The sequence below is a fragment of the Ceratotherium simum genome, chromosome 6 (assembly GCF_057802395.1).
Source record: "Ceratotherium simum simum isolate JZ-2026a chromosome 6, ASM5780239v1, whole genome shotgun sequence".
In the NCBI taxonomy this organism is placed as follows: domain Eukaryota; kingdom Metazoa; phylum Chordata; class Mammalia; order Perissodactyla; family Rhinocerotidae; genus Ceratotherium; species Ceratotherium simum.
This window is the reverse complement of record NC_141905.1, coordinates 46,419,658-46,443,280: the sequence shown is the minus strand read 5'-3', so window position 1 is coordinate 46,443,280 and position 23,623 is coordinate 46,419,658.

Below are 23,623 nucleotides of genomic sequence, written 5' to 3'. Positions count from 1 at the left end.
TTTCTTTTTCGTCTTTTTTTCTTCCTTTGTGCAGAAGAAGTACAAACAGAGGATACATCTGCCTTGTCACCTTCAGTCAGGTATTGGCTTTCTTTCCAGGAAAACAGAAAGATCTGATAAAGATAAAATAAAAATAATAAAGATGAAAACTAATATAGAAAATTATTTTTATCAACATTTTCTTAAGAAAACAAGAAGTTAGTCAAATTTCTGACCCTCCTGGTACAACTAAATGTTCCCTGTGAATTTCATTCCACTTGATTAAAAGAATGTTAAACAGGTAGGCATATTTCCCAAAGTCTTATGAAGCCATTTAGCAATAAATAATTTGTGCTGAAGTGGGAAACTCAGATAAAGGAATCACTTTTTTTTTTTTTTTAAAGATTTTATTTATTTATTTTTCCCCCAAAGCCCCAGTACATAGTTGTCTGTCATAGCTGCACATCCTTCTAGTTGCTGTATGTGGGACGCGGCCTCAGCATGGCTGGAGGAGTGGTGCCTCGGTGCGCACCCGGGATCCGAACCCGGGCCGCCGGCAGCGGAGCGCACGCACTTAACCGCTAAGCCACGGGGCTGGCCCAGGAATCACTTTTTGATGTGAGAAAGAATAATTCTGTAACTTGCAGAAAGAATATGACTTTCAACTTATATGAAATTATAGTACAAAATAAACCCTAAGAGGCCAAACGTGCTATTCCCGATAGATAACTGCAGCAGTCACCTTCCATCCATACAGTAAAATCAATATTCCTTTTGGTGACAATGAATTTTCTTTTCCAATTAATTGATATTCCCTGATTACATATACATAAAAGTGAATGATTTTTGAATGCCTAATTAAATAATTCCTTGTTTGGCATATCATCATGCCAGAAAACTTAGAAATATCAATATCTTTGTTGTGAGACATATGAAAATTAGCAGCATAAAATCCTTTGTGACCCTAAATAAATATTGTGTGTGTGTGTCTGTGTGTACTTGTGTATTCCCAAATGCATTGTGGTAACTTATTTTCAAAAATTAGCAGCAGATGGGCCTGCCCGGTGGCGCAAGCGGTTGGGTGCGCGCGCTCCGCTACGGCGGCCCAGGGTTCGCTGGTTCGGATCCTGGGTGCGCACCGACGCACTGCTTGTCAAGCCATGCTGTGGCGGCGTCCCATATAAAGTAGAGGAAGATGGGCACGGATGTTAGCCCAGGGCCAACCTTCCTCAGCAAAAAGAGGAGGATTGGCAGATGTTAGCTCAGGGCCGATCTCCCTCACAAAAAAAAAAAAATTAGCAGCAGGGTAGAGAATGTACCATCACTCTTATTCAAAAGAAAATATGAGAACTCTGTTACAATTCATAAAAATATTTTTTAAAAACTTCTATGGAATACATCTTAGATGCAGCTTTCAGATTTCAACAACTACAGCTTCATGCCATTAATTAAGATGATGCGGATGAACTGAATGGATAACCAAAGTAAATTACCAGCAAAAGAGAGTAAGATGATGTGTTTTCTGTGCTTGCTTATGGTCAAAGCTGCCTAGATGGCTTACATTTAAGGAATTGGCAAGTTCATGAAAATCTCAGCCTTACTTGCATTCTTTGTACATAAATGAATACTTTAGAAACTGGTAAGAGGTGGAAGATTCTAGAACTTTACTTTAGAATAGTACTCTATGCTAACCAAATCATGATCAATTTTGTCTCTGAACCATTCATTTATCCTTTACAAATGAGCAATACTGCTCCTTAGGCGGTTCCTATAAAGAAAACAAGAATGGATGAAAACACAATCAGTCTGGCTGGAGATACTCCTTTGATGACATATTAGTTTGTTCTTGTCTTCTACAAAATGACAGAACATGCATAATTGTATGTAATAAATTAGCAGTTTTTGCTTCTTAAATAAAATTTTTATTTTTACAAAAATGTTCTAAAATGGACTTGATTTTTTTTAACTTTTTAAATTAAGAAAATATTTCCATATCAGCTTGGCAATGCTATTGATTTTTTCATAAACTTGCTTTTGCATAGACAGGAAAACAGTAAACTAAGTTCTGTACATATTATCTACAATATGAAAGGGATTTCACGTCATTCCTGGTATAATATTTTGTTGTTATTTCCTCTCATTTATACTCCAAAATAGACTCAGAAATTCTTTTTTTTAATCTTTTTATTTTTGGTGAGGAATATCAGTCCTGAGCTAACGTCTGTTGCCAATCCTCCTCTTTTTGCTGAGGAAGATTGGCCCTGGGCTAACATCTGTGCCCACCTTCCTCTACTTTATATGTGGGACGCCTGCCACAGCATGGCTTGATATGCAGTGCATATGTTCATGCCTGGGATCTGAACCTGCGAACCCTGGGCCACTGAGGCGGAGCATGTGAACTTAACCCTTACACCACCAGGCTGGCCCCTAGACTCAGAAATTCTTTATAAAAACATCCTTGGACTTCAGGTTTCAACTCTGCTGTGTAAAGAGCTTGGAAGTCTGCATCCCCATCCCTACAATAAGAAAAAAGCTAAATGCACCAAAAAACCACAACTTTTCTTGAACCCATCAGAGAATTGAAATCATAGTGCAAACTGCCTATGGGGGGACAGATGAATCTAGAGGGACAGATGAATACAGAGAAACACAGCTGACATCAGCTTACCTGGAGCAGAAACCGTGAAGCTAGAAAGCGGTAGGAACATTTACATGGTGATTTTAATGAATTTCTGGAGGCTGAATGTGGAGTAGCTTGAGAATAAGAAAATCCTGAGAGCCACAGTTTTAGGAGGCCCCCTGCACATTCCAGGGTTTCACCTCCAGGAACCCTCTCACCTCAAGTTCTCATGGTAAATAGCCAGGAATAATCACCTTGTGTCTTTGTCAGGAGGAGGAGAAAGTAACCATGTTGAAATATGAAATATGCCCAGTTTGTTCTCTATCACAATGGCCTACTCTTTAGTGAAAAAGACTTTATCAGAGCTGTGCCAGGAGGATCTGAGGGCGCTGATATTTGCCTGCACTCTCTTGCTCCTCCTGCACAGTATCCTTTGCCTTTATTAAAATCCGTAGGTAAGTGATAAGTATACTCTATGAAGTCTTGTAAGTCATTTTAATGATCTGATGTTGAAATTGTTATAAAAACAGATATTTTCCTGGCCAGCCACTTAGAAGTTCACAGCCTCTCAAGATATTCAAACTGGTGAAATTTTTTCACTGACAAACTATCATAATCATTTGAGGAGATATAAATACAAATTTTGGAGCCTCGTTAGAATCAGAATCAAAGCTCCAGAGTGTGGGAACTTGTATTTGTGGAACTCTGACCAAGTGGTTCTAATGATCAGCCAGGTTTGGGAACCCCTGACCTACACCCTGGGAGCTCCTCATCTCAAAGCTCCATCAAGGGCCCTACATAGCAGGAATGTGTCTTGTCTACTGGGAAGAAATAGTTCAACCCACTCTTTACCCACATGGGTAAAAAGTACAGTGTAAATAAATTGAAGCCAAAGAAAACATTGAGTTAGGCACTTGATACATATTGTTTTTTAAATTTTTACATTACATTGCTTGCTAGGCTATAAATGTTTAGAAAATGTTGCAATCAATCTCTAGATATATCATTACAAGTATTGTCCAAACTGGTAGAAAGGAACTGCAGCTATTGTACAATGGTTCTATCTGGAAACCAAGAAAAGGATTGAGGCTGAGAGAGAACGGTCTATATACATTTTTAGAGCCACCATGACTGTCCCAGTCTTGCTGATGTCAGTAGTGGGCCAGAAATGGTTTTGGGATTTTTTTCCCCATCATGGCAGTGTGAGCTATACTTTCAGAAACGAGCTGTCAGGAGCATTTGTACCAGCACTGAGAATGGGTCAGATATTTCTAAAATGACTTTCTTTTTCAGAGATAACATTTCATTTTATTTCGAGTTTAAATGGTACTGAGAAAAATGTTTTTATTTATTTATTTTTTACTTCTTGTTGGGCTGAGATGAGCAAACAGACAGGGAGAAGTAGGGCATCAATGTATGAGTGACAGGGCAGTGTGATTAGAGCCCAGATTCTACACTGGACCTCAGACTGCCTGGTTCAAGTCCTAGCATTGCCACTTCTTGCTGTGGAACCCTGGACAAGTTCTTTATCCTCTCTGTGCCTTTAATACCTCATCTGTAAGTTGTGAATAACAATATCTCATGTTGTTATAAGGATAAAATGAGTTAAAAATGTAAAGTGTTGAAATGAAATCAATGGTAATTGTTTATACCATACAATAATTACATACTAGTTGCTATTTTAGCTCAGTGTTGGCTATTGTAGTAATTATTGATGCAGCCTCTTCTACACTCAACCATAACCTCTCTGGCGTCTCCCTCCTCTCCAAACCACCTGGCACAGAGGAACAAACAATTGACCTGGAACTGAAGTGCCCTATGCCATACAAGATGTATTTGAAACTAATCCAAAAAAACCATGAAGATAGAGGGCAAAAAAGTAACAAACCTGGCAAAGAAAAAATATTCAGTCCTTAAGGACACTTTGATTGCAACATTTGTAAACATTTATAGCTTACTAAGGAATTTAATGTAAACGTTTTTTTGTTTGTTTCATTTTTTTTAAGACATAGCTAAGCGTGACAACAACAACTTTTGTGTGTGTGTGTGTGTACAGGGAAATATTCTCCCTGAGCAAATTAACAGAGGTTAATCTGTTGCCAATCTTCCTCTTTTTCTTTTCCCCCCAAAGCCCCAGTGCATGGTTGTATATCCGGGTTGTAAGTCCTTCTAGTTCTTCTATGTGAGCCTCTGTCACAGCACAGCAACTGACAGACGGGTGGTGTGGTTCCATGACCAGGAAATGAACCAGGGCCACCGCGATGAGAGTTCCAAAATGTAACCACTAGACCATCAGCGCTGGCTCTGTAAAGTTTAAAAGACAATATATACCAAGTGCTTTTTCTTTGGTTTCAAATTATTATTTAGACTGTACTTTTTACCCATGTGGGTTGGACTATTTCTTCCAGTTTCTCTCTTAAGAAGTGGAAGTGCAAGAAATATCTCCTGTGATTGAGTTAGATGTGGGCATCTGTGATTCTAAGACAGAAAATTGTTTTGGTCTTTATGTACAGGTAGAAAGGAAGAGATTATTTTTGAGTAAGGACAAAATATTATTCTCTAAGAGAAATAATTCTGAGTCAGGACTGAGGAACTAGTCTCTGGAGTTTGGGCAATAAATTTGGGTTGTAAAAATATGAGTTATACATGTTTGTATTTCAGATTTTGGGTATAAATCTGAAGTCATAGGAAGAGCCAAAAGTGAAGTAATAATGGCCATTCTTCATGATTTTCTCTAATTATGTATATCAGTCAGAAGCCTGGCAGGAAACAGATGGCTCAAGCAGAAGGTTTAAGTCAAGAGTGTTTTATTGAAGAAAGGCTATATACAGAGGTGTGAGCGGGCTCTGAGGAAGGAGCAAGGCATGGTAAAGCACTCAACCTTCAGGACCAGGGCGATGGGGCCAGGAGAGAGGGCTCAGACTCATGATAGCAGAGACACCCAGTGGGACCTGAAGCCCCTGCCAAGCTATGTGGGCAGGGATTAACTGCCCCTGTGTGTATTGGGACGAAGCGCTGGGGAGTGGTGGAGTGGTGATGGTCACATTCTGACTTCTTTTTCCTTCTGCTTTCTGACCCTCTGCCAGAGCTCCCTATTGGGTGAACCCAACAAGAAGCCAGAGGGATAGGGAGCAGCCCACATAGGGCACAGAGCCAGGCCGGGGGGAAAAAATAAACTTCTCATGTTGGTGAGACCCTACTAGGGACTCTTGGTTCAAAGAAAGCTATACTATGCCATGGTGTGGACGTCCCTGTCCTGTGTATTTACCGCATTTTAGATCCTTAACTATATTACTTAGAATTTAATCTAATCTTTCATTTGAGATATGTCTGCTGCGAAGAAATAGTCCAATCCACACAGGTAAAAAGTGTAGTGTAAATGAGTTAAATCCACAGAAAATGGTAGATTAAACACTTAATACATCCTTAAAATTCAAAGAAAAAAATTGCACCTAAATTCAAAGTGGTGTATTAAAATAAAGTGCTGTCACCTCATTTATAACTTAGGGCCCACAGTCTCAACTAATTTAGCAGGGGCTTCAATAGCAAAGAGAAAAACTCTCTTTAAAAGTCAACATTCCTTTGGAGGGGCTCTTTCTGCAAGAGATTTTCACAGTAACCGTTACTAATTAAATGGTCTTTTTTCTGGCCTTTTCAGGCATAGGACAGGATTGTTCTACTAAGTTAAAGACAAGGAAACTCTACCATACAGAAGGAAAAATCATTGATTTTGAAACTAGAAACTATAGGTTTCAAAACTTGATACAAACTCCGGCACTTGTTAAATATGATCTTTGGCAAACTGTTTAGAGTCTTATAACATTGGTATCTTTGTCTATATAAACTAGGAAATGACTACTACTAGGACTGTGGTTAGGAATAATTGAGATAAAGTACATGAAAATGTCTACTACAATGCATAGATCATATTGTGCCTTTGTTTTTTGTTTTTTTTTTTGTGAGGGAGATCAGCCCTGAGCTAACATCCGTGCTAATCCTCCTCTTTTTTTGCTGAGGAAGACCGGCTCTGAGCTAACATCTATTGCCAATCTTCCTCCTTTTTTTCCCCAAAGCCCCCCAGTAGATAGTTGTACATCATAGTTGTACACCTTTCTAGTTGCTGTATGTGGGACGTGGCCTCAGCATGGCCGGAGAAGCAGTGTGTTGGTGCGCACCCAGGATCTGCGCCCAGGATCCGAACCCGGGCCGCCAGTAGCGAAGCATGCGCACTTAACAGCTAAGCCACCCGGCCGGCCCCATATCGTGCCTTTGAAAATGCTAGTTTCCTGTTTTTTTCATCTGCAAATACTTTCTGATCACCTTCATTAGGCCCTCTGTCAGGTAATATATTTTAAGTTGAAACATGAGGTCACCTAAACAGTGCCTGGCTCTGAGTAGATGCTTAAAATATATAATGCTATATTGAATAGAATTGGATCTTTGCACTAAAGAAGCACACAAACATGTATGCACATAAAAATATCCTCTACAAATGAGTAAGAAGAGAGTTAAGAGCTGTAGGATATTAGAATACATGGTGACTAATGAGAGCTAACACGATGATAAAGCTCTCAAAATAACTGGGGTTAAGACTGTTTACAAATATGGGAGCATCTGAACACACACCCAGGGTGGGCAAGATTATTCTATGCTTGGGGAATTTCTTAAGCAAAAAAGCAGAGAAGAGTAAGCAAGAGCGTGTTCTGATGAGCTGATAAAAGAGACTGATTAGAAAGAAAGATTCATAAAATGAAGAGTAGGAGCAGCTGCCTGCTAGGTATAGGTTGGTCTGGGGATAGCCTCAAATGCTTAGTTAAGCAGTTTGGATTTTATTCTAAACCACAGAAAAATATTGAAAGCCTTACAACATTTAAGTGACAAATGAAACAAGTGTTTTAGAAAAGTTAGTCATAGAATTGTTTGCGCTGAATTCCTAACGTACTGAAGTATATGTGTTAGGAGACTTTTGATAAAATCCTGGCATTAGCTGAAAATATTTTGAATATTTCTTGTTAAGATATGTTTAAATCAGGAATTTATTGTTTCTTGTCAATATACATACAAGAGAGAGTCTAATGTTTAATACACATTGATTAACTTGGAATTCTTCAAGACTTTTATTTTTTCTAGCAACTAGAGCTAGGGGGCTCATGGTGCAACAAATGAATGGAGTTTGGGAGAAGAGGAAGAAGCTAGGACTTTGGATGTTCTTCTTGTTCCCCACGGACATTGGGATTTCCTGGAAATTAGAAAAATGTGTAAGATGGTGAAGAGTTTTGGCGTCAAACACAACTTGATTTCAATTCTGACTCATTTTCTGCCTATGCTATCTTGATGTAGTTACTTCACTGAATGTCAGGTTCCTCATTGGTATACAGAAGTAACTATGCCTACTTCTCAGGGTCATTGTATTAAATGAGATCTATAGATATATTAAATGAGATATATATATATATATATACCACAATACCTGACATATAGTAGTTGCTCAACTGATATTATTTAGTTTCCTTTGTTGGCAAATGATGGTAGCAAGAGGAAGTGTCAGGTGTAGAAATACTCCCATAACGATGGTTTGGGTAAATTCTCATGATGACAGGTAATCACTAGCAATAATTATTTTTTTTAATCTTTGACAAAGAGTGCAATTGTATGGGTCAAAAAAGCTCCAGTCATCAGTTTAAACTCTTTTCTTTGAATTCATTACCTAGTCAACTATCTCTATTCCCAATAACTATTCCATGGCTCTTACTCTGGCTAGAGGAAAGGGCATTGGTTTAACCCACAGCATTCTCATATCTTTTTAAATACAAGATGTATGATGTGTAGTAGCTGTTTTTCACTGCTTCCTTGATTTTGAGAGTAAATTCAGGCTTATTTTCTAGTTGAGGAACCCAAGATGAGAGATTAAGTGTCTTTGTCATTATCACATGGTGAGATAGGGATGCTCAGTCCACTGAGCTGTAAGCCAAAGACCTTTTGTAGGGACAGAACACTTTGAAGTGAAATATATTTTATGAAATATGAATTTCAGCACCAAAATACTGCAGTCCTCACTGTTAACCTCTTGTTGAAAGTTAAATAAAATTATTGTAACTGGCCAGACTCCTATCTCCTCCAAATCAGAACAAAAATTCTCGTTTATAAACTTCATGTGGAAATTGCATACTGCTGCCTATAGCATGAGTGGGGCTCTAAAGACATTTGGTGTTCTGGAAGCCTATTTTATGGAACCAAATTTAATCAGAATGTAGGTCACACAAATGAATCATGAAATTAATAATTTAATTTATTAGAAACCAAGTTGGTTTTTGAAAGAGTGAGATTGAATGAATTTGTACAGTTATTTCCGGAAATATTACTGTTTCCCATTACTCCCAAGCAGCCCTGAGTTGACCTTGGTCATGGAAAGTAAAAACTTAATTAGGTCTGATAGAGAAGAACAGCTTCTTTCCAAATACTGAGAGTATTTCTGCAGTCTTTGAACACTGGGTGGCAGAAGTGCTCTTGTTAAGATTTGCTGAACTGTCTAGGAGATCATCTTTATTCTGACAGCAATGATGAGCTGTCTTAAATAAATAGTCACCATACACATGAAGCCCACACAGGATGTTCTGGTTGAAAGAGACATGTACTTTGCAATCCACAGGGAAGTTGTTTTTACAATATCGATGGCTTGGCCAGGGATGTTTTTTATGAGGCCTGCCTATTCATTTCAGTAATGGAATACAGTCATCTAGGGCTTCTGCACTCATTCATCAATGGTGAATATTCAGAAAAAAATAAAATCTAGATTTAAACCCTGACAGGACACCATGTTTGCTATTGAAAATCTCTACTTGTAAGTCTTGGTGTCCAAGAAAATATTGACAGAAAGAATAATTGACTGCATTTTTTTTCCTCTCAAGATTGAGGAGAGAGAAATTTAATTACAGAATAGACCTTAGTAATGATCTAATAACCAGAATCTAGTTCTAAGTGGTGATCTAACTGTACTTCAATATCTGTGTTTCTTTAAACAAATGCAAGTTTCTGGACACTACTCCAGCCATGAGTCAGAATCCCTGGAACACGTGTATTTGAAAAGCTGTCTGGGTGATTTTAAAGGGGAGCCTTTCACCCTTACGTAACATTTGTAACTCTGGAATCAGAGTCAGCCCTACATGTGTTAACTGCATGTGTTAACTGCCAGACTTCAGGAGCACTCAAAGGACCCAGTCTCCAAATCCGTTCTTTCTCTCTGCCTAACAATAAATACAAAAGTATCCTCAATGGTCATTCCTTGTGTCAAAGACTTGTGGATGAACGTTTAACAGTCATATGGAATGTAAGTCATTAATAGACTCGAGCTTTATAGATTCAAATAGTGTAGTAGATTTTCAAAAGCAACCAGTAAAGTGCTGGCTTAAAGCACTGGGTTTATCAGGGTCCAGAGAGGTTTTAGATCTTGAATCTTCTTGAAAAATACTGGCCTGAATAAGGTGTGACTCTGAAGTCACTAATCACTCTGAGGGCAACATGAGAACAGGGTTGGGGAGTTATCATGAAGGAGAAGAGCTCTCGTTCAGGCATTGGGATGGTCCCCAAACCAGTTTTGGTCTGTTTCTGAACTTTGCCTTGGGCTGGCTAGGCTCTCTGCTTAGTATGCAGGAGTCAGTTATCAGGATATAATTCTCCCAAAGGCAGGAATGGAGAAGCAGAATGGAATGTTCTCAGTGGCACATTTACTTCCTGGGCAGTCATAGAGGAAAAAATCTTGTCTTCTTATCCTGAACACTCGCTTTTCTTTGACAAAGAGTCTTTGGATTTTATGGAGTTGCTGCTGAGACTGTGTCTCTAAGAGTTTGCAATGGAAGATTAAAAAGTGAAGAGTTCTATCAATCAGCCAAATGTGTGGGAACTCAATCTGCTTGATTTTACTTTTCCCTTTGAGTTGATCTATTTTAGTGGTATGTAGGAACAATTTAAATTGCCACTCGATTTAAGTAAATTGTATTTAACAACTAGTCACTTCAGTGAAAAAAATCAATTGAACCTGTAATTTGATAACATGAAGTAACAAAAACCCTAATTCACTCAGCTTTTACTTTTTAAGTACAAGTGTTGGCAAGGTTGCCCTAGCTAGCCTCAGTTATTGAAAAATATTCAGAGAAACAACCTTTTTCAGTTTGAGGAAAACATCTTATTTAACTCTGGATTAGCCAACCACTCCTCTGGTTTTTATTAAATTTTACCAGCATCTTGCTCTTGACGTCTTTTGTAACACATCCATTGTTATAACCCCAAGGAAAGTAAACACTGAATTCATGAAAGACAATAAACATCTATGCCAGTGACATTTTATATTCTCTGTTTCATCAGTGTCATAAATATGTGCTCAGAAAACATTTCTGCTCAGCCTTCCAATATTTACGGTGATCTTGATGTAGTTCAGATATAAAGGCTCAATTTCAGAAACAATAAGAAGTGTAAGATCTACAGGAAAACTCTTTCACCAGGAAAGATATTTATGTTTTCACAGCAGCTTAGATCTTTAAGTTTTGCAGATTACTAATACGCAGGGTATAGGATTGGAGTAACCGAACTCCTCCTTCACCGATATTCTGATTCTAAACTTCTGCTGAACCATAAAGAAACATACATTTCCCAAACTACATTTTCTTATTGCAGGCATTTATGGAGATTGCAATTATTTCTCAGGGGGAATTGGTCATAAATATTCCATTGGAAGTTAATCAAACATTTATAGCTTTAGCTTGGAGATGGAGTTGCTGGCAACATGTGAATATGTTTGCCATTAGTGTTGAATAATGCTCTCCCTCACAGTCACAGGAAATGTTCTGCATGCGTGCTCTTGTTCCCATTGAATGGGAACGTTACAAAAAGGCTCATTGAATAGCATGAAAGTGGCAACATGTTGCTTTTGAAAACTGGCTTGTAAGTTTATCAGGAAGAACTGTTTTTATTGGCAGTATGGTTACTGAAAGTATCAAATCACTAGAGTAGGCTGCCATTAGTAAAAATGAAGTACATGATGGACAGATCCTTTTCTATCTATTTATTACTTAGTTAATGATTTGCTTGTTTGTACTAAATGCAAAGATTTACTTTATTTAAGAAGAAAACAAATTTCAATCTTTTTTATTGTTATTAGATAATGGGTTATAAATAAATAAGATAATGTGAATGTTTCTTACATGCTAACAATTGATTGGATAAGAGTGTTCTTTGCTTTAGGGCTTCACAATAAAAATCCACTTCTTAATGAAAGGCACTTTCAAAGACTGGCTGCCTGAAATATCACGTAGCGAATTTGCATAACTGTATGGTTTTGCCTGGTAAATGTGAATGCCTTTATCTGGTGTGTCAATAAATCAATTTGTCAAATTTGTAATTAAAATGTCAATGGAGTGCATGAAATCTCTGTGAATGTGCAGCTCATCATGCATTATCAGGTAATGGAATCACGACTGCCTGATTTGAGCTGTAGTAATCAAGCCATCAGCCTCTTTGTAACAATAGAAAATCACTTAACAACATTTGACTCCGAAGGAGGAGGAGTGATTCTATATAGTGAAGAGTTCTCACTCCTTTCAATCATCCTTAAATCATAGCGTTGTATGTCCTTAGAACTAATTTGAGTTTAGTTTCTGTAGTAAAACGAGATAATAAGCTTCATGCCCTTTTAATTACCTTAAGAATTTCAGCTAGCAGTTGCAAACTGATGTCTCAAAATTGGCCTTCAGGTAGGTTTTGTTTAGCCTGCATGTTTCTGGTTTACAAATTTTTTTTTTTTTAGTTATTGGTTATTTCAACACTTAAAATTCAGAGATTTCTAACAAAATTCATATTTCTGCAAAATAATAAAAGATCTGGCAACACTGTCGTGTATTTCTGTAGACAACAATTATTTGGAATTGAATAGCAGCTGTCATATTTAGACAGAAAGAGTTCCCCAGTCTGCCACATGCTCCTCCCTTTTCTAATTTTTCTCTAACGAGATTGTGTTAGTTACTATTTATAATCATACTTGAAGTTGCTTTATTAATAGTAGAGCTAAAAGGAAAATAAAACATTGCTTATAAAAATTGCTCATCAAAAGTGGGAAAATGAAAGCCAGAGTGAGAAGGTCATATGTTTTCAGAAACAGCCATGGGATTTTTTTGTGAAATCTATTTTTTCTGGATTCCGTCCATCTACTCATCTATGGGGCAGAAATGTCCACATTCAAAAGTAGCTCCCGGGGCCGCCCTGGTGGCACAATCGTTGGGTGCGCCTCCTCCGCTGCAGCGGCCTGGGGTTCGCCAGTTCAGATCCCGGGTGCGCACTGACGCACCACTTGTCAGGCCATGCTGTGGTGGTGTCCCATATGGAGTGGAGGAGGATGGGCATGGATGATGGCCTGGGGCCAGTCTTCCTCAGCAAAAAAAAAGAGGAGGATTGGCAGATGTTGGCTCAGGACAGATCTTCCTCACACACACACACACAAAAAGTAACTGCCATCTGCTATGCTCCATGTTTAAAGCTTCTTCCTCCTCCCATGTGGCACTGATGGGCCATCTGGGACTCAGTTGCTCTTCCTAACTATAAGAAGTACTGATGACAACTGTCAAAACTCTCCCAGAATGCTTAGTTCTTTTTTTGTTTAATTTTGTTTTAATTTTTTGTTTAATTGACAAAGACGGTCTGTGATTTTTTGCCTTGCTGTAGAACAATTAGCACCATGACTTTATTTCACAAATTACAGAGCTAATGGACATTTTGGCAATTCTTTTTTCTACCTCTGCATTGTTTCATGATTCTCTACTTATCATTCCTGGTGTCTCAAGGAACCATATTATGATCATATAGATCCTGGAACCAATCAGACTTTGTCTTCTAGTTCAAATGTTGCTGAAGACTCGAGTTCAGGGACGGGAGATGGGCGCAACTGTAATCGAAGATAAATGCTTTTGCTTAATTTGTGAGAACTATAATGGTGTAAGAGGGTGAGATTAAGATGCTGTTTGAAATAGAAGGATGTGCAACTATGACATACAAATATCTACTGGGGCTTTGGGGGAAAAAAAAAAGGAGGAGGATTGGCAATAGATGTTAGCTGAGAGCCGGTCTTCCTCAGCAAAAAGAGGAGGATTAGCCCGGATGTTAACTCAGGGCTGATCTTCCTTACAAAAAAAAAAAAAAAAAAAAAAGGATGCTGTTATTCTGTTTGAAAAAAACTCCAGTTGAGGCACTCCAAGTTTCCAAAGAGAATATGTATTGCCAGAGTAAAATGATGGACAAAAGAGTATTTTTCATTATGCTGTAGCCTTGGTCCTAAAACACAACGTAGAACTTTGTTGCACACAGAGAAATGACCTGCCTACACCAAGGGCAAGTTTCCCTTCCCTTCCCTTCCCCTCAAACTTTGAGTCTCAGATCTTCGCAGGGGTCAGAGGCAACAAGCAGCAGCTGCAGTAGCTCTCAGATCCACTTCTTCCCACCAACTAAGCGGGATGAAGTAGGTCTAAAAAGGGAGAAGGCAGCCAAGCAAAACGGAGATGGCTAGGTTTTTAGCCTCTCTCTACCTTACTGTTCAGGTTTCACGGAACAAGAGTATCAAAAGACAGAACAAATATTTATGCAGAATATCTTTAACTCTTTTGTAAGATGCACATCCAAGGATGATAGTCTGATCCATAGACAAACTCCTGCTCCTCGAGGAAGAACTGAGTGCAGGCTCTGCAAAACAACAATGTATATTTACATAAGCTTGTTACCAATTTTATTAATATAAAGCATGTATAGCACTCAATTTATAAGTAATAAGAAAATATCCAGTAATTTTCATTGTAAATTCCACATTGCCAATTAATTCTTCCCAAAAGCTTTTATCAATTTTTGCTGAACTCATGTATCCATAGCCAAACTCTGATCGCAATTGATAAACGAGTGTAGTTTCAACATGAATGTAGATTAATATTTTCATTTACATTAATGAGCAATAAGAAAATGAAAAAACAAGAACTTCGCTCATTTATCAATGAAGCAAGTGACTTTGCTAAATAGAATCAAAATATAATTTTTGAATACTGTTTAAGACTACATCCTCACCTTTTTGAACAATTCACAATGTAATAGCTACAGATACAACACATTTTTAGGTTTAAGCTGCATTGTTAACATCTTTTTTCATCACTTTCTTAGTTGTAGACAACCAACAAAATAAGTCAAGCTTTGAGTTATTTCTTTAAATGATTTCCATGCTTTAAATACTACCACCAAAGCTGATATCAGGCTGTCAGCATGACATTACTGAACATGCAGTTAGGAAAAGACAGACAGTGGCACACTATTTTATAGTACATCTACCATACAGGTACAATAGAAGTAATTAATCACAAGAGCATAGATAATGGTAAGATGTAGTAATCTAATTAGGAAGTTATGAGTTTTGAGTATTTATTACCTTAGTTTTTAATAAAATTAATTTGATTGTAAGTTTATGTAATTAAATTTTTAATAACGGCTATATTTAACAACTGACTCATAAAATTCCTGAAAATTAAATGATCAGCTCTTGTGAGTCAGTGTGAGCTGGTTCCTGCTCACCACTGGGTGAGAGAAGCCCCTGAGAGCATCAGAGAACTTTGAGCCCACTTTCCTGGACCATTGGTTAAATTCCTGTCTCTGTACTTGTTACAGGTGAGATGGACTTTTCATTTCCTAAAATCTTTCATGAATACCTCTGATCTTGCTGTGGAAGCTTTTTAATGACTAACCTCAAAGCACACTATACACTAAGAAGTCACTCTCTCTATTTCTTTTCTTGAAATTTTTTCAGCTATGTTTTATGTGAAGCAAAAGTGTTCTTGATAAGAACATAGGCCCTGGATTCAGATTCACCAATTACTAGCTGTGTTGACCGTTAGAAAGTTATTTGATTTCTCTCAACTCTAGTTTCCTGATCTGCATAATTTTAGTGCCTGCAATAGTGTTCTATTGAGCAATCAATGAGAGTTGGGGTGATAGTGCTCAGCACAGAGCCTAGCACACAGTAAGTACTTGGTCAGTGGTAGATATTCTTCCTCTCCTTGTCCCACTCTCTCAAACCCAGCTCACCAAACAGCATCATAATATGTGGACCAAAAAATAACAAAGCCAAAGTGTTAGTAACAACAAGAGTGGTTAGCTAATATTTACTAAGCACGCATCATGGGCTAGGCACTGTTCACACATCATTTTATTTAATCTTTATGGTGACAGTATGAGGTAGGTATTATCAGTATATCAACTTTGGAGGTGGAAAAACTGAGGGCAGAGGTGTTAAATAACTTGCTAAAATTTATATGGCTAAAAAAATTGAAGAACAACTCTTCTCTGATTTTGTAGCCCACAGTTTTAAAAACTGTTTTATAAAGATATGACAAAGTACCCTAAACTGAACAATTTATGAAATATGAAAGATGAATTCCTTCTTTTTGTCAAGTTCATTTTTCAAAACTGAAATTAAAGTCATAATAAAACAAATCCCTTATCCCTTTGTTGACAGAAAAATTGAAGTCTCGGAATGTGTACAAAAGACACTCCTTGCCCCGTTTCTTCTTAGTGGGCTCAGTCTCAGGCATCAGGGACTTGTCTGCCGTCTGGGTTCCTCTTTTGGCAGCCTCAGCCAGGCTGTCTTCCCGTGGAACTGGTGTTTCTCCTCAGCACCATTAAATGTCTCTGAAACTGGCAAAAACGCAACTCAAACTTTCTTATATATTGCATTTTTCCAAAAACTCAGAGGATAAACACACACATAAGAATTTTAGCACCAGATATTTTTGCTGCAGTAACTCTCAACCTAAGAAACAGTTTCCCTACACAGTAGTATAACCCAAACAAAAGTAATCATATCAAAACACAGCAAATATTTTATTCTAAATCTACACTGTTGCTATAGACCATGTCAGAATTTTATTTTGGAGAAAAATGATGTATAGAAGAATCAGAATACATATATATATATATTTTTCTTCTTCTGATTCTTCTCTTTCTCTCTCTTTCTCTTTCTCTCTCTATATATTTCATTTTTGCCAATACAATAATTTTCCTGAGTCTAGGACCTGTGAATGGAAACTCAGTTGGGAGAAATCCTCTGTCAAGAGGTTCGTAATGACACAATAGTTCTTGTATCTTGGGGCAGAAGTGAGGGAATCATCACCAGAACTAAAAGTTTTTTAATATTAAAAATATTAAATATTTTAATTTGGATATTAAAATATTTAATATTTAAAATATTTAAAATAATATTTAAAAATCTGCTATAGTGGAATTGCCAATCCTTAGAACTTCCCTGATGCTACCTTTTTCCTTTTGTTGTTCATTTGGTAAATGTAAAACCTCTATCTTTTCTACTTCCTCTTTGTCTCCCTGCATTTCCAGCATGTCAATGCTGTGTTAAGAGAATTTCCATGTAGGAATGAAGATTTAATTCTATATTTCTAGCCGGCACCTGTCCAGAAAGGTTTTACAGGTTTTCTCAGTGCTGACTCCTGCTGTAGAAATACTGAAACTTTAGATTCTTTTTCCAAGAGTAGAAGCCCCCTTCACTACATATCTAATAATTAATCCAGCTCGTTTTCCTATTTCCTCTACTCAGAGCTCTGTCCTTTGTTCTTTCTTGGATTTCATATGATCTGAAAACGTGTTCATCGTTCAAAAACTGGAGCGTTTGGACACTGTTTCTTACAATCAGTCACAAAATTATGAGCAAACCTTTCCGGAGAGAGGAAGCCCTCAGGGTTGTTCTGAACTCTTAAACCTCTAGATGGTGCATCTGAAGGGCGAAAACACTTGTCTTAGGCAGTTTGGGCTGCTTTAACAAAAATACCGTAGATGGGGTTGCTTAAACAAAAGAAATTTATTTCTCACAGTTTTGAAGACTGGGAAGTCCAAGATCAAGGTGCCCGTTGATTCAGTTCCCGAGGAGGTCTCGCTTCCTGGTTTGCCTTCTTGCCGTATCCTCACATAGCAGAGAGAGAGATCATTCTGTCTCTTCTATAAAGGCACTAATCTCATTCATGAGGACTCCACCCTCGTGACTTAAGTACCTCCCGTAGTCCCCCCCTCCAAATACCATTACATTGGTGATTAGGGCTTTAACATATGAATTTTAAGGGGACATAAATGTTCAGTCCATAGCAGCGCCCATTTGCGCTTCAACTTTAATCCCTGTTAAAGCTCCACCTCCTGGATCTGTGAGTCAGCGATCTGCCCAATCCATAGCAACATTCCTCATTATTTGATATAAAAGAGAAGTCAAAGAAGGGGGATAGAATGGAGCAATGAGTTTTCCTTGATTTCTGCACTAGACAGCACAGTTGCTAAAACCGTGCTTTAATTATGCAGCTGCACTGCCATGCCATAAACTTTCTCCCCAGCATCTCACTTTTTGAGCATCTCTTTTCCCATCTCACCCCTAGAGAAAAATACCTTCTCTCTAAAAGTAAGGAGAAGTAGCTCCTTCCATATCTTTGCTTCAGGTTATCACGCCATCTTGGAAAGCAAAGCAGTCTAGTGATTAAGGACATAGACTCTTTGTTCAAAATCTGGCCCTGCCACTTAATATCCATGTGAATTTGGTCAAGCCTCCATTTCCTTATTGGAAGATTGGGGAAATAATGATAATAATGGCAACCACCTCATAGAATTGCCATGAAAATGAAATGTGGTAATGTATGTGAAGCTCCCAGCATAGTATCTGGCCCAAAGTGAGAACTAAATGTATCTCCTCTCTCTCCTCCTCTCCTTCCTCCTATTTCATGATCTTTATCTTCAACATCAAATTTATACTATTTATTTCATCATCTTCATCTTTAGCATCATCATCAATTCCAAATGATGAATAATAGTTACCATTTGGAAGATACTTACTAGTAGGTGAGGAATGCTAGTGAGTGCTTTATACATACTATCAGTATTTAATTCTCACAACAATTCTTTGGGATTGGTAATATTACCTTCAATTTGCAAAGGGGAAAAAGCTCAGAGGAGTTAAGCAAGGATGGATATCTATGAAGTGTTGAGTGATAAATGAAGCCTAGTCTTACTGCTTCAAGATTTATCCTCTTTCTACGTTTATACTTTGACTATAAAAAGAATAGAAGAACAAATGGAGAAGAGGGAAAAAAGGCCAAAGGACATAGGGACATAGGAAAAGGGAAGAATAAAGAAGAGAAGGAGAAAGCAAGCAGTACAGGGACTCGTATGTGTCACATTTGGACATGAGTAGAGACACACAATCTCTCATCCCAAAGGAAGATTCTGGGTAGGACTGTCAAGCTTCAGAAGTATTTACAGCCCTTGGGATAGGTGTGAGGGTGGTCTAGGTGGGTGGGGAATGTAAGTGGGTGGAGGACCAAGGGGTGAGCGCTTCAAATTATATCCTACAGGTGCTACTCAGGGAAAATATTGGTGGGAAAACTGGTGCTAGGTGTTGGCTCTTCTATTTTCCTTATGGGAATTAGCTCAAGAGTCAAGAGATGAGAAGAGAGAAGCAATTGGCCAGGTAAGGAATCAAAGCTGCTTTGTGAAGACAAACTTTACAGCCATTTCAAGTAGTACAGAGAGTAGTGCCTTGCTGTGAATAAGACCATTTCCTCTGTTTTCCTGAATAAATTTAAATACGGGTGTTCCAATACAAATAGACTCTGTTTATGAAACCCTAGTCATAGGCAGGAGATTTCCAGAATATTTCAAATTGTTGATTACTTGACACTGCTATCTACATATTTTTTTTCTCCTCTTATATGTGTAAAATGTGTCACCAATGAAATGTGACCCTGTTGGGTCCTGGACTGTCCCTTGCAGATAACCGTGAAGTGAGGATACCATAATTAATGACACTAGGTAGTGATCAGCATGTCTCTCACAGAGTGCTGGTCTTGCTTCCTCCCTTATTGCTAATTATTTTTTCAGGTGTCTCTCCTCAAATTGATTGTGAGCTGCCAGAGCATAGGTATATCTCATTCATTCATTCATTCATTCATTTATAATATTGCATATGAGCATGTTTGCTGATAAATCAAAAACTCAAGAAAATCAGTTGCAGAATTTATATTGCTCAATCATCCATTTCCTTCCATCCTTATTTATTTAAGATAATTATATTTCAGGGGCCAGCCCACGGCGTAGCAGTTAAGTGCACGCGCTCTGCTGCTGGCAGCCGAGGTTCCGATCCCGGGTGCTCACCGATGCACCGCTTGTCAGGCCAAGCTGTGGCGGTGTCCCATATGAAGTGGAAGAAGATGGGCACAGATGTTGAGCCCAGGGCCAGTCTTCCTCAGCAAAAAGAGAAGGATTGGCATGGATGTTAGCTCAGGGCTGATCTTCCTCACCAAAAAAAAAAAGATAATTATATTCCAGGCATTCTTTGTTTACTCTACAACAGAGCAACTTGTTTCCTCTTTGAGAAGGATTTTCTAACATGTACTTTAAATATAGAGCTAAGAAGCCAAACCTATTCAATTTCCCCTTATAGCATTCAGGGTTATGGGATCCTCCTATGTAAAATCCATGCTGGTGTTTTGCAAGCTGTTATCAGCCAAGAGCTAGAATTTAAAGTAGTGGGACTGAAAATCTTTTAAAGAGAATTATAACAGACTTGCAGTGACTATAATGTTCACATACCATGAAAGTAATGTCATACCTTCTTCTCCGTGCAGGTTTTCTGATATTATCCTTCTATTAGGATGCAATGTATTTTTACCTCCTCTCACCCAATCCTACAAATTTCTTTCAATCAGAAGCAAATCTCATTTTAATGGAGATCATGCAGCAGGGTATTTAATTGCCTTCCTATCACTGAATGACTCTGATATTTTCTAATCTAGTTAGAAGCAATGGTATAAACTATATCTCAATGGAATTTTCAACTTAACAGTCCATGATTTCTACTGTCTTATCCTCTTGGATGAGCTGATTTTGTGCTTAAATTAAAAAAGAAAAGGTCCATGTACTCGATTTGATTCTAGGGAAAAATTTATGCTTCCATCAATACTATGCATTTTTATAGCACAATCTTCCCAGTTCTCTGATTCTGATTCTGATTATATGGAGGATCTGTGCCTTTCATTGCTTTTGAGTTATTTTACAACTTTTCAAATTTTAGATAGCAATGTAAATAATTTCTGTCTATAGAAAAGCAAATAATTTGGTCCAGTGGAGGGACAAATTAAGACCCTCTGTGGAAAAGCCAGTTTTGCCTCCATTTGTAAATTCATGTCAATATTCCTGGTTTGTAAATGTGCTTATCTTTGGATTTTTCTTTGAACTGGTTGTAAAATATGACTGGCTCTCTCATTTAATAAATGTGTTAAATAAAATCATTGCTGTGTGTTCATTTTATATCTGTAAGAGAGTCATGAGTTTACCTTCAAAAAAATTCTCCTTTAACAATCCCACTGTCTCACCAGTGGAGCTAGGGGAACAATCTCTTTCCTTTCATTGTAGTCCATTTCATTCACCAACATTTAGAATCAAGGAATAACTCTCCTTTTGCTTTTGTCCTGAGGGCTTTGGTACCAAAATACGTTTCAAGTGAATAATGCCAGTGGCTTTCCAGCTAGTCATCTAAATATCAGTTGTAGCACATTTAATAAATAATAGTAGCAAAGAATATGGCCAAATAGAGATGTGGCTGTTGGTAGAGTTTAGAACTTAGGTGGTAAAACAAACATTTCACATATTAAACAAATACATAATGATGAAGATGTCATTAATTATTAAATTAATCTCTATATTCAGCTTTATAATTTTATGAACCTCAAGGTAAAAGCAGCTATTTTATTGACTATAAGACTCCTTACTGTTGCTAAATGCAAAAGATCGATTATTAATAGGATTCTTCTGTATGGTAGAGCTCTATCCATTTATTTCAAAGAGAGTTAACGCAAGTATAAATCCTTCTTAGAAATGCCATTCATTTAATGCCAATTAAGGCTACGTCTACAGTGGAAAAAGATCAGGATCTTTTAAAATGGTCAAATATGGGTATTCAATAGGGAAATATAGATGAGTTTTAAAATATCTTATTCATCTTATTTTTCAGGAGAGAAGACGGAGCTTTGAGAGATTTAAAGCCACTCTTTGGGATCTCCTAATAAAATTGCTTCTCTCTCTGTGTATTTCCGTGTTGTGTGTAGTTTGACAATCTTTTCCCATAGGAAACAAAAAAGAGGAGAGTCAGAGAGCTCATTTATATTCAGAATGTTAATATTCAGACCATGCTCAAAAACACTTTGTTGTTGTTGTTCTGGTAGAACTCCTTGGGAAAAGCTTTCTAAGTGTATTTGAAGGGAAAGCATGCTTAGTCTCCACCAAACAATTTCATCTCAATGACAATTATTCGGTTCTGCATCACTTGGAGGTAGGAAAACTACTTGAGTGATCAGGGGCTGCTGACAATTAGTTGGTAATGTGAAAAAACAAAACAAAACATGTTTTTTAGTAGAATAAAGGCTGAGTTTGACAATAAAATTCAGTTTTGACATTTTCAAAAGTTTGAGAAGATCTTGGCATTTGGCATATGGGTTTTATAATGACTAACTCCCCTTCCTGAAGGAACTAGTCATAGCAACAATCAAGTGAAGAAGGCACTAACTGGCCATGAACACTGACTATTAAGTGCAGGCACTAACTAGTAAACTAGGCGCTAACTAGCAATTTATTTCCTCTCTCTTAGCCTCAGTTTTCTCAACATAAAACAAGGTGATTGGTTAAGATAAGTCTTAAGATCCTTTTAAAACTCAATTACTATATATTTTGGAAACTGACAACCTCATTTTTATCTCCTATATTTTTGAGTCCCATTAACCAATTACAAAAGACTAGATAAAAAAAATAGCTAGAGATTATAAGATCATTTAAGGACACAAAAGCTCCTGAAGAGTGGAGACAAAAACGAGTGAGTGAGTATATGAAGAAGGAAAAAATGATCTTCTTCATTGCTTTTTTAAGTCCTTTTGCAACAAAGGTTTATCGTAAAACTGCTGGTGAGGAAAATGAATAAGTGAAAATAAGATCCTATCTGTGTCGAGCCGGTTATTATTACTGTGACTAATAAATTAATGTTAGGGGGCCGGCCCCGTGGCTTAGCGGTTAAGTGCTCGCGCTCCACTGCTGGCAGCCCGGGTTCGGATCCCGGGCGCGCACCAACACACTGCTTGTCCAGCCATGCTGAGGCTGTGTCCCACATACAGCAACTAGAAGGCTGTGCAACTATGACATACAACTATCTACTGGGGCTTTGGGGGAAAAAAATAAAAATAAATAAATAAAATTAAAAAAAAAAAAAAGTGGCTGCACCATTTAAAATTAATGTTAGAAAAAAACTTTCGTCAGTCATTTATTCCCCAAACAAAACAAAGTTAAACTAAACAAAGTGACAACAACAAAATCAAAACGGTATCTCCAAACTGTTTCCCTTCAAGCAAGTGGCCTCACCTTACAGAGTTAACTTATTCAGTTCTTGGGGGCAGCATTAACGAAAGCCAACTTTTGCTTGCCACTTACTTAGAACATTAGCAGATTAGTCAGCGACTGTACCAGAGGTATTTCTGTTTGATCCCAATTTAGTTGATATTTATTTTTAATAAAAACAAAAGAAAACAAAACACCTGTCAATCATAGCGGTGTGCCTATGTGAACATTTAGAAGTAGAGTTGATCAAGAACAAGAAACCAAAAATCACGCATTATTCTACCATCCAAATATAAACAATGTTGTATGTTGCTGCCTATTTAATAAATTATTTACAAAAAAGGGATTTTATTGTATTTAAATAGATGCAGTTTTGTAATTTCTTTTTTTCTACTTCTTATGGCATGAATCTTTTTATGTTATTAAATATTATACTACTATATCTTTTTTTGTTTTTGGTTATAAGATGGTCCATTGTATGGCCTACCAAAATTTATTGAAATAATTTCACTTACTAGATATTATGTCATTTCTATTATTTTGCAGGCGTCTTCCCTTGAATTCTTTCAGTCAACAAATATT